Here is a 16,576-nt window from a genome sequence, read left to right as displayed (position 1 = left end):
TCCCAAACAGAAGTACAGACACTGCTCATCACTACCAGGTAGATACAGTCGTTTCTTTTCTTAGATTACTTTGAAAATTTTATATATTAAAAGTACTTCAAGTCCAATTTGTAATACTCATCACCCAGAACCCAGCTGTTCTGCACCCTGGTGTAACTCTCAGCACTTGTGATCCACAGACCTACAGGAGAGCCCTTTTGCTGTATCTTGTTCATGAGCATGCATCAAAGACAGAGCACTCAAGACAGGGAAAAACTTAAGGCCCAATGACAAAGAGCAGTCAGCTACAAAGCCACAAAGCATTTGTACAGCTCTGTGATGCTGCTGTGAGTGACACCATCACCAAAGCCAGTGAGGACACACATCACAGGAGTTTCCTACACTGGTTTGTTTCACAAAGCTCCATTATTCATGCCTTCTGCAGGACAGATGTCCCCACCTTCCGCAGAACACCCCCTGCACTACTCCTTCTGACTACAAAGCTAAGTCCAGAGCAGGACTAAACTGACATCCTTTGTTTAAGGCATTAGGTCTGCTCACACTTAAGTTAGTAAGTGCATCTCTCCAAATAACTGGATTCCTACAAAACAATAATTTCAGGAAGCATCCATTTCCATCCATCACTATTCAGACACTATTCTACTATTCTTGGAGAGATTAAAAACTGCACTGACAAGGCTCTGAGGAACCTCACCTAAAATTGAAGTCAGCCCTACTCTGAACATATCAGTGGATTACAGAACTGCCAGGAGTCCCCTCAAACCTTTTTTTTTCCTCTGGTTCTGTGAATGACTTCTGATTTACTCTAATCCATAGATTTGAGGCCTCTAGTCTTAATAATTACAGTTCATTCTAATGGTGATTCACTGCAATTATTGTAATTCGTATTTAAAAATAAAATCATATTTCCTCTATGTTGGAGTAGCAACAGCCTTTGCTGCTTTGAGAAGTGATATTTTGAGAAGTGATATTCCAGAACTAAAGTGGAAATGTAAAGAGACAGAGTAATAGTAAAATAATAAATAAACTATATTTTGAAGATCCTTTGTGGTAAGTTGCTATCATTGGTACCATGAAGTATTAATAACCAAAGCTTTCAAGCTCTTTTCTAAATGAACTTCCTTCAGACTGCTTCTCATTTAAAAATGTGCTGTGTTTAACAAATTGTTGGGCTAAAAGGTAAGAAACTGATTAGATTAGAATATGAGTATCGCTGATATAATAGGGGACACTGTCAAATTATTATGTAACAAAATATTTGCTTGCTTAGTTCATACACAGCTCTTTACTTTGATCACTGCTTCTGCAAATCCTTATTCACTCAATGTCTTCTTCATCCAGCTAACCAGCTTAACTCCAGACAACCGACTGCACTAAAAGAAAGAAGTGGCAAGTGATCCTGTGGGAAATCTTATTAAAGAAGGAAAAGTTGGGAGAGAAAGATTTGTGCAAGGATACATTTACAAAGTTGGTAAGCACATCAGAAGTTGAAATTACAGGTTTCTTGGGGGAAAAGGCAGGAAGTGGGAGATTCTGTAGGCTCCTGCCAGAGCAAAAGGATTAAAAGGTAGCAGCTCAACAGCTCATGGAGACAGCCAATACACTGGCATGACAGCAGGACAATAGAAAGAGAGATTGATTACACACAAGTAACCTGGCTTTTTGTAGGCCTGGAAGGTGGTAAAAGGGTAAGAAGGTCATATAATGGGACAGGTCAAGGAATATAAAATATCTTCAAGATTAATTTCAGGAGAGGATTGACTGATACCTGCTAGAACGAAGATCAGTATCTCTTTTCTGTTATGACTGCCTAGTGACTTCACTCTTTTGGCCTCAAAGCATCGTGCAGTTTTTACACGCTTCACATTGCCAGGGAGTATCGTACTCAGAAGCATAAGGCTCACCTGCTTTGAACTGATTGCTGCACGGTGAAGCTCCAAGTATGAAGTACAACTACCTCAGAAATAGAGAGATGAGAAAATATTATTGGTGTTTGGTCTTTCCCTCCCATAAGAATTCTGTTAATTTAGAGAAGTTACAATCAGTAGGAGATCTAAGTACAGACCGTAAGGGCTGCAGAATTTCTCACTAAGCTGCCACAAAAATTAACCTTTGGGCAGTGGAGTGGGCAGTTGCTAAAAAGATAAAACCATCTTAGGACACATAATTTTTATGGCATTAACCTTTTCTGCATTCAGTGATGCCAATATCCAGCATGCTGAATACTGCTGCTACAGTAACTAGGACAGTATCCAAATTGGATTTAAGCAAATTATTTAGCTTATTAGGTATCCTAATGTCCAGCGTTTAATTCCATTAGGAAAATTTAAAATTTCAGTTAGGAAAAAAGAGAAAAAGAAAAGTCAACTCACAGAAATGGGAACAATATCAGATTTGTCCCAGCTGACCTTGGTGTTGGTTACATGGCAAACTAATAGGTCTAAAAACCCATGTATGACACTAAAAATTGGATGTCATCCACACCGGTTTTCATCATGCACTCTCTACTTAGTATATCAACTTCCTTACAATGATGGTGCAAGTAGCAACTCCAGAAACAAGGGTAATGAAAATGGGGACACAGAGCAGCTTCTGTCATATAATCTTCCCAAAGAGAGAACAAAATCTTGGAAGGAGATTTTCGTTGCTATTGATACACAGAAATGTAATCCTGCACCGGTGACTGTGCCTTACTGGCTTCAAGAAATGAATAGATACTTCTACATAATCTTTTCAGTTTTCAAGAAGATATCACCAGTGTGGGTGTTTTAAAGAAATACAGAGTAATAAAGTTTATAAACCAATTAAGATAGTTATACTATATAAGTTCTTAGAAAAGACTTCCACTACCTAAAAATATCCCTAAGCCTAATAAACATATCCCACAGAGAAAGGGAAGTTCAACTTCATGTCCATACCCAACAGATAACAAAAGACGTGATGTCATCCCTTCTTTTAGGAGAGCCAGCAGGAGAGGTGAGTGACAGTGTGTTCACTGGATGCCAGGAAAATCTTTCTCCCTTTATTTCTCATGGTCAGAACTAGAAAAATAATTGCATCAGAGAGAAGAGCAAAAATTCTGGAAACCTTTTCAGACTTCAAGACAATTCCAGAAAAAAATCATACATGGATTAGTTTCCTCTGATTATACCTCCCTTGGATCCTGCTGTCCTTAACATCTGTTTCCTGCCTTCTTGTGTGCTGATGTCTTTCTTATAAGTGAACCAGGCGTTATGAAAAGCAGGAGAAACAGCACCTACTGCATCTTATTGGCTACAGCAGTTGTGTTCAGTACCAGCAGGTGCAGAACAAAGGGGGAGGTGGCTCATTTCTGCACTGCCTGGATGACTGACACAACCCTCACATGCAGGATGTTTACGTGCATCTGGTTCTCTCTTATGCAAGTCCTTCAAGCATTATCTGCTGCAGTGAAATTGCTTACTAGGATGTTACTGGTTTATGAGAACTAAGATCAGAAATTGCTTGGGAAGGTTACATTACAACTAAAGAACAGATATTGAATTTCTATGCTTTATCCAATTCAAAGAAGCAGCAGCTTTCCAAAGCTTGCCTCATCAGTAGGCAACACTAAAAAGTTTCATTAGCACAATTAGTGCCTTTCATCCATGTCAGTTCTTTCTCTCTCCATTGCATTGCTCTCAGTGAATGATTAGTGTTGAAATCCTCTTCTCTCTGGATGTTTATCATCCTGTTAGATATGGTTGGAAGTTTAATTTTTCAGGGCATTGTCAAATAAAATGTGCTGCTGTTTTTGAAAGTAAAATACTACACAGATAGCCAGAGCTCCCCTGGGCACTGTCTCTAGCAGTGGGCTGTTCCTCTCTACCAAGGATGGCACAGATATGTATCGTGGCACATGAATTTTTCGTTGTAAAGTGTAACTAAAATGAATTACAGAAATGAATTAGCAACTGAAAAGAATTGTGAAAGAATCACTTTCATTTCTACCCAAAACCAATTTAAATGAACAGTGCAGTAAGCGTAGGCAGTGACATTTCCAAGGCTCAGATTCTGAGCAGGTGAACTTTCCTGTTTTCACAAAGGCTGAGAAGAATCTATTGGAATGGGAGACACAGTTTCTAGAGATGTATTTCCCTCCATGCTCTTTGTCAAATGATGCATATATTAAACTCATCAAGACTTTAGAAGGACCAATGATTCTTTTTTCTGTTTCTGGAATGGGGTTAGTGGACAGTCAGTCATGAGAACTGCTCTGTAAGGTGAACTCTATACCATCTTGGACAGTTTTAATGATGAAGACTGCCTAAGCAATTCACTTCCTACTTCAAAGCTCATGTATTTTCCTAAAGCAACTTCTTTGTGCCACCTTTTAAGATTGTATTTGTATCTGAAGTCCTAAATTGGGAGTAGTTAATGGGATGCAAGATTAGAACTAAAATAAAAAGGTCTCCCCAATTCAGATGCTCCAAGAATTATGCAGAAGAGTCAAAAATATATTTCCCTAAGTCAGAATGAGTCAAAAGGCTCCTTGTAATTGAAGGAACAGCTTTTTGCCAAACAGCAAGCCAAGGGCAGCCAAAGTCACTGAAAGCTATGGAGTAGGCTTTTCAGCTAGAATTTATTATATTTATTTTAATTTTCTATATAACTTCAATTCCATCAAAAGCTGTGTGCATTTGATCCCATCCTGGGATAGGCATTTATCTATGGTATCTAAAGCACTGCAATGCTTTGAAACAGTTTTCATTTTCTTACAATATAATTAATAAACTGATTGTATTTTTAAATTATTGATGTTTTTGTTATTATTATGTATGATGGTAGAACCATTATCATAATCTTTATATTTTCTGTAATTCCTTTCAGAACCTGCACTTTACATTCAAGTGGCTATGCAGAACCTTAAGAGTGAACAAGAGATCAACAATATCTAACATTATTATTAGAAACAAACCTGCATGACATACTGCACTTCCCTGTTCACGTGCTGTGTCATTTTACATTGAACTTTTTTAGTTATCAGGCATCTTACTCCATACCTAAAGGGGATTTACAGGTCTAGGAATGGGAATAAATGAACACAAACAAGTATACTTGGTAGGAGCAGAAACCACACTCTAACTCCACTCACTAAGAGCAGACTCCAGTAAGCACATCTAGTGTTTCACTTCAGTGCAATGTCTTCCATTGGGAAAAAAAAATAAAATTCTAGATTCAAAGAAAAATAGATTTTGAAAGTTATAATTTAAAATAAAGATTGCTGGATAATTTGTGATTTTGGAGTTTGGCTGTTTTGATGAGAGATGTGAAATGCTTCTTACTTCCTTGAGAGAGATCATAAAGAATGTCCTTAGGCAGCAAATAAACCTTTAGAACCCAAAGGGTAAAAGGGAAACTAAGACTGACCCCCTACTATTGAATTGTCTTAGTCATCTTGATTCCCAGCTATGAAAATGCTCACAATTCAATGAAGAATAAATTGCATAAAGAGCTCTGCAGAGTGCAAAGTCAAGGCAGAGAGAAATGTCAGCCAGGATCTCCTGAGAAGCAGGAAAAAGAGCCACTGCTGTATTGCTACAAAACACAGCAGGTCGAAGGAGGTGATTCTTTCCCTCTACCCCACTCCTGGCAGACAGCATCCAGATCAGGAGCCCTCAGCACAGGAATGACAGAAACCTGTTGGAGCAGGTCCAGAGGAGGCCATGAAGATGACCAGAGTGCTGGAGCACCTCTCCTATGAAGACAGGCTGAGAGAGTTGGGGTTGTCCAGCCTGGAGAGAAGGTGGCTCCAAGAAGACCTTACAGCAGCTTCCAGTACCTAAAGGGGCTGCAGGAAAGCTGGAGAGGGGCTGGTTACAAGGGCATATGGCTTTGAGCTGGTGGAGAGGAGACTTAGATTAGATGTAAGGAAGAAATTCTTCCCTGTGAGGGTGGGGAGGCACTGGCACAAGTTCCCTGCAGAAGCTGTGGGAGGGGGTCGGAACTACATGGGCTTTGAGGTCCCTTCCAACCCAAACCAGTCTGGGGTTCTATATCCCCAATAAAAAATGAAAAAGGACAAAGCCTCTGACCATAGTTATGCACAGCTCAGAGCTCTGTGCCAAGAAGTCAGAAGTCCCTTGCATATTAAGCTAAATTTTTCAAAAAATTTTGATAGACAGTTAATGAATGTAACGCTGAAGTATCTTAAGTACACAGAAGTCACTACTCCAACAGGCACTGGTGCTAAAGGATATGAGTGCCAGAGTTAGGAAAGCAGGAAAATTCTAATTCCTACAATTAAAATAGGTAATTTTGGTAATTTCTGAAAGTTAGTACCAGGTGAAAGAATTATACCTTCTCTAGAGGTTCCAGTGAGCATATTTATAGGCACAAGTGGAAAAAAAGAAAAACATAAAATAGATTGTTTAAATAGTATCACTTAGTGCTTTTAGGAGGAGAATGCCTAAGCCTAAAACTGTGAAAGTGTGGAAGATTAGAAATAGTTTGCACCTAGTGACACTTAGATCAAAGGAAAACTGAAAAATAATCTTGGATAATAATTGCCCTTTGGAATTTATGGTCTGTTGTAATAGCAGCATGAGTTGGTATTGCTGGGGAAACTAACTCCTGACATTGTGTGGCTTTGAGGACATTAATCTCAAAATCTGATGCTGACATTAATTTCTTTAATGGAAAAGGTTCTAGCAGGAAAACAATAAATAAACAAGAGCTGTGACATACCATAAGAATTCAGTGTCTGATACAGAAAACTAAGTACAAAAGAGACTGCATAAACGATGCCTTGAACCAGGAGAAGCTCTTGACAGCAACAGCATATAACAAATGTTTGCACGTCTGAAGTTCTGCCATGCAGATTCAGGTTTTGAGCTTTCAAAGTCTTACAGAATTTATATTTTTCCCTCCAGCTTGGCTAGTCAGGTACAGACTCCTTGTTCCACCCACTAGGATCAACAGATAAAAAGAGGTTCATCTCTTTGAATTACACTAATGAAAGTATCTGGAGCAGGTGACAGATTACTCAGGTGCATCTTTTCTATGATCTGTGAATTGAAGAAGACAGAGGTTTTCAGAAAGGTTGGCAGGAGTAGCTTACAAGACTGTTCTGTACAGAAAAGCTGACATTTTGAAAGGTATCGCCACAAGAATGAAGCCTACAGAGACCCTGATTTTCTTACTGCTGAAAGTTTCTGTATTATTATTATTATCTGTTTAGGTTTATTATTATATTTATTACATATATTTATATTATTATGTTTATTAATATCTATTTAGATTTTGTATTATCTATTTAGATTAAATTTCTCTCCCAAGGCTTGAAATAACTTAGGAAAACAATTCCACTAAATATTGCTAGAAAGTCCAAAAGCAGAGAGCCCAGATCTGCCAAATAAATTACCTCCTGGTCTAACATTGCCTATCAGATTTGAGTCTATGCTTGGGAGCAAGCTCTCAGAATTGCAGAAAATCTTATTCTGCTTTGTTGCAAGAGAGGAACTGCTTATAGCATTCCCCTCCTGTAAATCAGTCCGATCTCCACCTTTTCTTCTGCTCCTGACCCGCAGGCTACTCATGAAAAAGTGATATTTTTCTGAAGAGACTGAAGTAGAACCTGACTAACATGTATGGAACTATTCCCTGCTGTGACTTCCAAAAAGCACCCTCACATCTCCTTCCAGAGGCAAGGCACTTACTGAGCTTCACACAGCATTAGCTGTGCTGCTCCTGCTTATCTCCCAGGCAGGAGCACTGGCCCAGCCTTTGCTGGGGGCTAAGCCTGTGTCATACCCTGTATCCCATTTACATCTCCTCAAATGTTCCAATATACAACTCATGAAAGGTTGACATATTTCTTAGGAAAGCAGATTTTTTTTCTGTGTCCCATGCAAAATAAATTCTTGAAACACAGACTGGCAAAGCCCCACACAGCCACTTAGTTACTGTTGTACCCCTGCAAATACACTGTTTCTCTGACAGGTAGCCCAGTCCTATAAACTCTGCATACACACCAGGTCTCTACAGGCAATCACTGCCAGATGACAATCACCCCGACTGCCATTGGCCCCTCATGGCTTCTATTCCCCTTTCTCACTATAGAGGACTTGTTTTTGTGGCTGTATGGCTGCAGACACTTGGACCCCTACCTCATACCTTCTTTTCCTCTCTTGCTGCAGCCTAAGTGTAACCACAGTCGTTGCCTTATCATGTCTGTTATGTATGTGAGTAGACTTCTTCTGCTAGAGGAGTGAGGAACTTGCAATGAGGCTTTTAAAGGAAGGCTGAGAAAGCTCACAGACCTTCTCATCACTCAGAAACTTAAACCCTGGTGCTCAAATACTGCATACTTCTCTTACCCAGTTGCCTAAAAAAAAAAATTACACCTGTTAAAACATTTGGATCACCTTTTGATCTTGGAGAACAATGATAACAAGTGATTACAGAGAACAGTACTGGTACATATCTGTTCTCTTCTGTCTATCTTATCAAATGTGGGTGCAGAGTTACATCTCCTGATCCCCATCTACAGCTCTAGCTGAGCTGTACCACCTCCCTAGTGACTTACACGACATTGACTTACATAATAGTATCGTGACATCACCAGAGTTTTGGATCCCCAATGCCATTACAATTCATGATACAGAGGTGTGCTGGTTTTGGCTGGGATAGAGCTCATTTTCCTCACAGTAGCTATGCTTTGGATTTGTGCTGAAAACAGTGTTGATGGCCAGGGATGTTTTCATTGCTGCTGTGCAGTGCTTACAGAGCCAAGGCCTTTTCTACTGCTCACCCCATCAGTGAGTAGGCTGTGGGTGCACCAGGAATTGGATGGGACAGAGCTGGGACCTCTGACCCCAATTTACCAAAGGGATATTCCATCCTATATGACATCATATATAGAGCTGAGGGAAGAAGATGGAAGGGGGGATATTTGGAGTGATGGTATTTGTCTTTCAAAGTAACAACTACATGTGATGGAGCCCTGCTGTCCTGGGGATGGCTGAACACCTGCCTGCCCATGGGAAATGGGGAATGAATTCCTTGCCTTGCTTTGCTTCTGTGAGTGGCTTTTGCTGTTTTTATCTCAATCCACAAGTTTTCTCACTGTTGCTTTTCCTAATGTCTCCCCCATCCCTCCAGGAGGGGAGTGAGCAACTGGCTGTGTGGGCCTTATTTGCTGGCTGGGGTTAAACTACAACAAGGGGTCACGCATCTTGATGCTGTCTCAGTGTGACATAGCACAAGCAAGAAAAGCCAGTGGATGTGCAGTGATTTGTGTCACAGCGGATCACAAACATGACTGGAAAACAGTGAACAGAAATTGCCAAGTTCCAAAATGAACTGAAATGATGTGACAGAAATAATGCCAGACAATGAAGCAATTTTCTATCCACATGGAAGCCACTTCCAAAAAGTGCTGATGAAAAACTCACTGTAATTTAAAAGGCAAAGAATGAATCCATGGAGGATGGAAATTTCTTCAGGAAAGGTCACGTAAGTCCTGATGTTTACACCATAAGAGACTTTTCCTTGGCACGTTGCCATATTCTCCCTCAATTTACAACATCCCCCACTCTCCACTTACTTTTAGATGTCTCTAAAAGTACCAGAGAAGGATCTAAGCATCAGACAGCAACCAAAGCATTGGTTTCCTGGTGCTAGTGTGAAGGATATAAATACCAAGACACACAGAGTCTAGGAACTAGATCCACTAGATCCACAGGGTAATCTCAACTTTTACTTTTGAAGTACAATATTAAGCACCACTGCGACCCCTACTACCAGAATCCAGGCATAACAATGCCCAACTGCAGTAAGGCTCAAAGCAGCACAGGAAATCTGTGCTTGAGCAGAACACTGAAAGGAAATTCCCCACCATCTCTCAGCCTGAGCAATGTTTATCTGAAGATGTTCTCCTTTGATCTGCATTCCACAGAATCCAGTGATACCAGTGTGCACAAGTACATCAGGGAAGATTGTACTCAGAATCTGACTTAATTGCCTCCCTCAGCTACCCTCATACCAAATCAGCTGGCAACCATCAGGATATTTTATCCTAATTAGCATGCATTAAAAGATAAGCAAAATGGTTCCTGAATGTTATATATGCTCCAAATATTTTGGATTTAGGAATGCTTTAAGAGAAATGGGAAAGAAACCTCTGCCACTATAAATGGGTAAAACTACCCTAAGCTGAGTTACCAATGTAAAATCTGCCATATGAAGAAGTTATGTTCTCCTTCACACCAATAATTTTATTGGGTTCCACAAGATATGTATTGTTACAGATTAACATATTTGTAGAACACAGTCTGGTCCATTCTCTAGAAGTGAGCTTGTACCTAGCTGGAAATGAGACACTTCCCCACCACAGACCTCGTGTGACTTACACCCAAACTAGCATAAGATTTACTACAGGGAGTAAGGGGCTGTACCTGCAATCCTCACACACTCAAGAGCAATGAGTCTGCTCCTGGCCACACACAGAGCTACGGCTGTGCAGCATCCTTATCCATGCCCTGCTGGATCTAACCTTGGCTGAGCTACCTGTAGCACAGTTAGGTTAACAGTGGGCATGCAGCCACAGCAGCCAGGCTCTTCAAACCCCTGGCAAGCAAGTTCTGCTGAGTTCATGGTGAGGCTGAAGTGAGATCAAATAGATCAAAAGTCAGATCAAACAAAGCCAAACAGATCTATGACGTGGTGCACTTCAGCTCCACTGCAGGGCTGACGTAACTGGGGTCAGTTCTGCTGTGAGTGTAGCAGAGCATAAGAGTAAAGAAAAGGAGTTTTTATATTGCCTCAGGAAAAGCAGTCACAAAAATAAAAGCAAAAGAAACACAAACTGGTTTAGATGGTGCTTAAGTTATTCACAATATGCATCATTCCAAAATGCCTCCTGTTCTAGATTGACAGAATAACTTTGACCAACTAAAGGAACTTTCTGTTGCACTGCTCCCTGTCTTTAGAAATAAAATAACAATATTTGCTTTCAAATGTAAGGTGGTTTAAGAATGATGACCAAAAATAATTATAGACTGATGGGGTATTATTATTAAGATTTAACCACCAGTATCTTCCAGCACAGAGGTACTTCATTCTCCTGGATTCTGGGACTCCAGAACATTTAAAATGACACTGTGAGCATAGGGACCCCCATTTCACTCCCTATGATGAAAGACACGTGGGAAAAAATACAGCATGGGGACAGAAATTTTATTCACAGCTGCCATAAGTGATTGTCAAGTGGCAGAAAGCAGTCCATGTTGAGAGAAACACAAACATGTTGGTAAAATATAAATCTGTTTCTGCTGAGAGCATTCTCTTTAAAAATACACCCCAAACCTTAGCAATGTATCTACAGTGTTTTCTTACCTCAACTATTATGAAGCATGGCAACATCATGTAGCTTCTCTGAGACTGATGCCTGCTGTTTGAAATCATGTTCCCCTGTGAAGGAAACAAAGCATATTGTGTCCATTTGTAAGAAGCCAGCACTGTCTGGAAAACAAGCAAAAAGCAATAACCTCCTGGAAGAAAAACCTGCACTACTAATCTCTGCCTTATTACAAAAAAGAGTAGAAGTCAAAGGACTGTGGATACAATGATCCTAGGACTCATCCCGTGACTAGAATAGAGAATTGACTAAAATCTCCAGGGGAGTTAGCATCTTCAGGAATTACAAAACTTCTAAATGCTGGGTAGCCCTTTAGATCACTCTGTTCTGGAAAAAAATCAAAACACCAAACCACAAACCAAACCCCTAGTTTTAAAAGCTTCTCTCTAGCCTCCTCCTAAAAGATACTGAAATAGTCCTTTAGCCCTCTTTTGCTCTTCTCAACTGCGCCCCTTACTGTTCTTCACTTCTCTCTCACCATTCACTCCTTTTTCTTATTCCCTCCTTCCTGTCTTCATGTGCTCTCCCTCCAGTTTCTCTTTGTTCTTTTCACACATTCCCTTTCCTCATTGAGCTTCTTACATGCACTACATCTTCCAAGATCTGGCACCTCCTTCTGTCTCTCTTCTATGGCCTCCCCGAACCATTTTTGATTCCCTTTCTCTCTCTGATGCTTTAGTAAGCTGCAGCTGACTCTTTCTCCCTCCAGTGCCCTGCCTGTGGATGTGCATATTCCATACAGGGCTCAAGGCTGAACAGCCCAGGAGGCAGCACACTGAAGAGAAGGCAAAGCAGACGCTTCCCAGCAATACCAGAAAAACAGACCCTGCTCTGTGTGTGTAGCCTGTCTCCCAGCAATGCACTGAGCTGCTTTGAAGCTCACCTCCCCTCCTGAAGGTGGCTGAGGGACTCTGATGCTGTGCTGCCCTCCCCTTCTGTGCCACTGAGTAGAAATGCAGTAGCAGAGCTGCTGCCCTGTGCAGTGAGATTTGTGTGTGCACCTGCTGGGGTCTCCCTGGGAGCTGTGAACTTTTCAGCTGGGAGCCTGTCACTTGGGGCATTTTTAGCCCAGTCTTTGGTGCTAACACAGCAGTGGTTATCTGCAATCAGCTTGTGTTTATCCAAGGCAATGAACAAGCAGTATGGTATATGCTCTCAAAACCTCTCTCAGGTTGGTAAGCACTGAACTGACTTACCAAGCCAATAGAAAATGGTGGCCCTGCTGCTGATCAATTTACTTGTATGCATCCAGGGCCAAACTCTGCTGTTCACATCCTATTCCATTCAAATCCTCACTCAGGCACAAGTCCCAGAGACTCCTTGACACTCTGTTTTATGGTTACATAATAGAACCATTAATATTGCAGATGGTGATGTGCAAGCACAGCTACTGCACATTGGGACTATAGGCTCAGCTCATTAAAGAGACACCAACATAGCAGTTATTTATTATTTAATGAGTGCTAACAGTACATTGAAGAAAAGAGAACAAGTTCTGAGCATTAAGGACCAATACATGGCTCCTCTTCAGCTGTTACCTCAAGAACAATAAGGGCCTAAGATTCCTCTCCTCCAGCGTAGCATCAAGGGAGCCACATGTTCTTATTAATGTGTAAGTACTGCAGACAAGCATCTGCCACTGCCTAAAGCTCTCAGTGCAACAAAGTGGGGATGCAGAGCCTGAGGTATGTTCCAGAACTTCCTTTCCCATAACATGGAGATGGGAACATGCTTTACACAGGAAAAACACATACCATGTGTGAAATTGCCTTTCCAGGGGTTGGTGCTATGAGTTTGGAGGAAGATGAGTGAGCCTGAATGAGGCATCATAAAGCCATCTGTGAGGGCATGGTTGAAATGCTACAAGCACCCTAAAAATAGCTCTTTGTAAAGAACTAGTTCTGTTTTAGTAATATGAAGTCTTTTCACATAACGAGTTACTAGGCAGCCTATGAGGCAGTTTCTCTGGCAGTAGCCCACTGCATGCATCAGGCAGTCTGCCTCCCTGCAGCTGCAGTTCTGGGGTATGCCTAACAGCAGCCTACAGGATCTCTCCAGACAAGCCTACCTCTGCCACATGTCATCACCAATCTGCCTCACTGCTAGACTAGGGAGTCATGTTCACATCTGTGCTCTCTGGTTTTGGAAGGGAGATTGCAAGCATACACCTCCAGGAGGAGCTCTGGAGAAGAGTATCTGGCAGAGCAGCGTACCCCTCCGCTGCTCTGAACGATGGCTGGTTATGAGCCGGAGGTGAATGTCAAACTTGGCAGCTGTAGCCACAACATCTTCAATTTATACCGTTGTTGTGAACATGCTCACAGTATTCCTGATCCCGCTTGGATCAAAATCCATTCCATTTATAAGATTGCTCAGCACCATTCCTCAACATGAGAGAATCCCATTCATGTTCCTAAGGTAGTTTTTTTAACTTCCAGCTGCTGTATAAAGGGGGTGGGAGTTTGGCAGGAGTTTTGGCCATGACCAGAACAGCAGATGGTTTCACCCAAAGCCCTCACTGCCTGCTTTTAGCCTGGATATCAATTCCATAGGTGATTTCTAGGCATGCCTACTGGCTCAGGTGCTTCCTGTTTGTGGGGAGCTTTCTCTTTGGGTGTGACATCAGCAATGAGCTCTGGGAAACTTGAAACAATTTTTATGGCAAAAACGTGAGATGAGCAGAGTTTCAAAGCACTTAGAGTGTTACTCAGAAAGAGAAGAGGAATCGCTTGGGGTCACAGCTTGAATATGACTTCAAGGGATTTCCCTAATACCACGTTTCTGCCAGAGCCAAAAGATGAACTCAAACACCACTAGTTCTGAAAGGGAGTCCCCCAGTCCTCTGGCTATTTTACTACTTGTATTATCCACAGTTGTCATTTGTCTGATTGTGTTTTGGCATGTCCCTTTTTTGGTGAAAGCCAGTGTGAAGACAGTCTGGGAGCCTGGTGCTCTCAGATATGGAAGGCAGGTATCTTGCAAAGCTTGTTACAGAAGTTCCAAGCAAATCTAAGACACTACTGCATTACCATTACAAGATGTCCCACCACAGGTTTCCCTGCAACTTAGGATTCAGCTAGAAATACAAATGGCACATTCTATTTCATTCATCTCTTTCCATTTATGGACAAAGTTCACCTACACCAAGGAAAAAGTACTTATCAATAATTCAAGAGATGTAAAGATATGCTCTGAACTAAAAATAATCTACTAAAATGCAAATAAAGCTCACTAGAACTATCTGTAGCACTTATACTCCCCAGTGTGGTAAAAATGTAATGGCTTGCCAGAAGGTAAACAGAGAATGTGTTTGGGGAGTGTTGAATTTGTCAAGAAAACAGGAAAATAAGGTCACTGTGCTATGAAGAAAACAAATCTTCATGAAAAGAAAAAAAAATTTATGTGCCAAATCTATATAGTCTTCATAAAGGTAAGGGAGAGTGGAGATTATGATGGCATTTTAATAAAGAAAAAGAGAAAGAAAACAATGAAGATACTTTCCTCTGAGATACTGACATTTATATCTCTCATTTGTATTATTTGCATCATTTATTTATCTTCAGAAGCTATTCATAAGAAGGGCAAATGTGCTCCATAAATGTAAAGCACAAGAGCATAGAGTTTGATGGCTAAAGAATATATATATAGCTATATCATTAATTTTCCAGGATGAACCAGCTGGGAAGTCTCTGGAAGGTCCAGATTGAGTGCCCAGGTTAATAATCACCACATTGAAACACACCAGTTGATCTGGGCACAGCAGAAGCTACCTGGGAAAGCCTTCAGGACAGTCAAAAATTCCCATCTAGTTCCTATACCAACTAGTCAAACACTTGGCTGTGAAGGTGGCTGTGAATTGAGTCTCATGTTAGTCCATTGTTTCAAACTGTCCACTGCTTGGTCTCTGCAGATGACCAGGCTCAGAGTTCGGGCCCCACCCAGTGGACTTGCCCTGATGAGCACAAAGGCACATCCCTGATACTCAGCTACACAAGAATGATCACTACAGTGTAAACTTGAGGAGTTTCATACACACAACTTACATTTCATAGCTTTTATCACTGCTGAATTTCATTGGGAACAAAATGAAGTTAATTTTGACAGTAGTTTATACTCTACTGATGGCAAATAGTGTTAGTGAAGAGTTTTTGTTTTTACCTGTGTTCCAGTCACCTCTCTGTTCCATGCCTATGCACAGACAGCTGCATTTTTCACACTCTACTCAGGCTTTCACAGATAATGAAGTCTGTTCTTGTATCAGAAGGAGTTCTTACATGATCTAAAGTGGACTTTGTCAGCTTTAGCTAATTTTTTACCTTCTCTATGGCTGAGAAAAATCATCAGAGAAAAATATTATAATAATCTGACGCATATTCATTGTGGAAACTGTGGCATGTACCTTCAGAACAATATATAGAAGAACACAGTTCATTAGGTTTTCCACATTTTTACACTATACTTAATTTCCTCTGAGAAGATTTCTCTTCAATTTTAAGCTTTAGTGCTGCAGTAATTAAAAGTCTCTTCTCCCTGGTGCTGATATTAGTGTTGTCCTTGGGGTGTGAGGAAACAGGACAGACAAAGCAATGGGAAGATAATTCTAACCCTATGAGCAGCAAATGAGTGCTCTGAATAACTGACAGAGTGAAGATGAGCCTGGTATCTAATGCAACCTGAATATAAACCAATCTATAGAATATCAAAGAACTCATCTTCAGATAGGTGTGATAAAACAGAAGATGTTTTACAGTAATGTCTATTCCTTTTTAATGTAAAATGGGGAGTTTGTTCTCAGCCTAATATGTGACATTTTTCCAAATTTTTCTCCAATTAAAATACTGTAAAATGTAAAAATAGGAATGATTTCAGGCTCCAGATCTGCCAGAGTAAGAAAAGCACCACACAAAAGTCAATCCTCTGACATACTTAACAGGAAAAAGGAAAAGAAATAACACAACTCACAGTTATGTTAAAGATGCTGGGGGACAAATGGCTAATTAAGGTAACTTGGACACAGATCTTACAGATCAAAGTCAACATTTTCAGGTATATTCAATAAAAAGGTGTGAAACCAATGAAAAATAAACTATGTAAGTATAGGTTGCTGTCAGCCAAGGGACACATGAAAGAACACTTGCAAATCGCCCTGATGAGAGCAGGAAAAGGCACTCTGGGCTGCTTTTGCTACCTGAAAATTCA

This window comes from Gallinula chloropus (genome assembly GCF_964237585.1).
Source record: "Gallinula chloropus genome assembly, chromosome: 6".
Lineage (NCBI taxonomy): Eukaryota > Metazoa > Chordata > Aves > Gruiformes > Rallidae > Gallinula > Gallinula chloropus.
Note: the sequence above shows the minus strand (reverse complement) of the source record.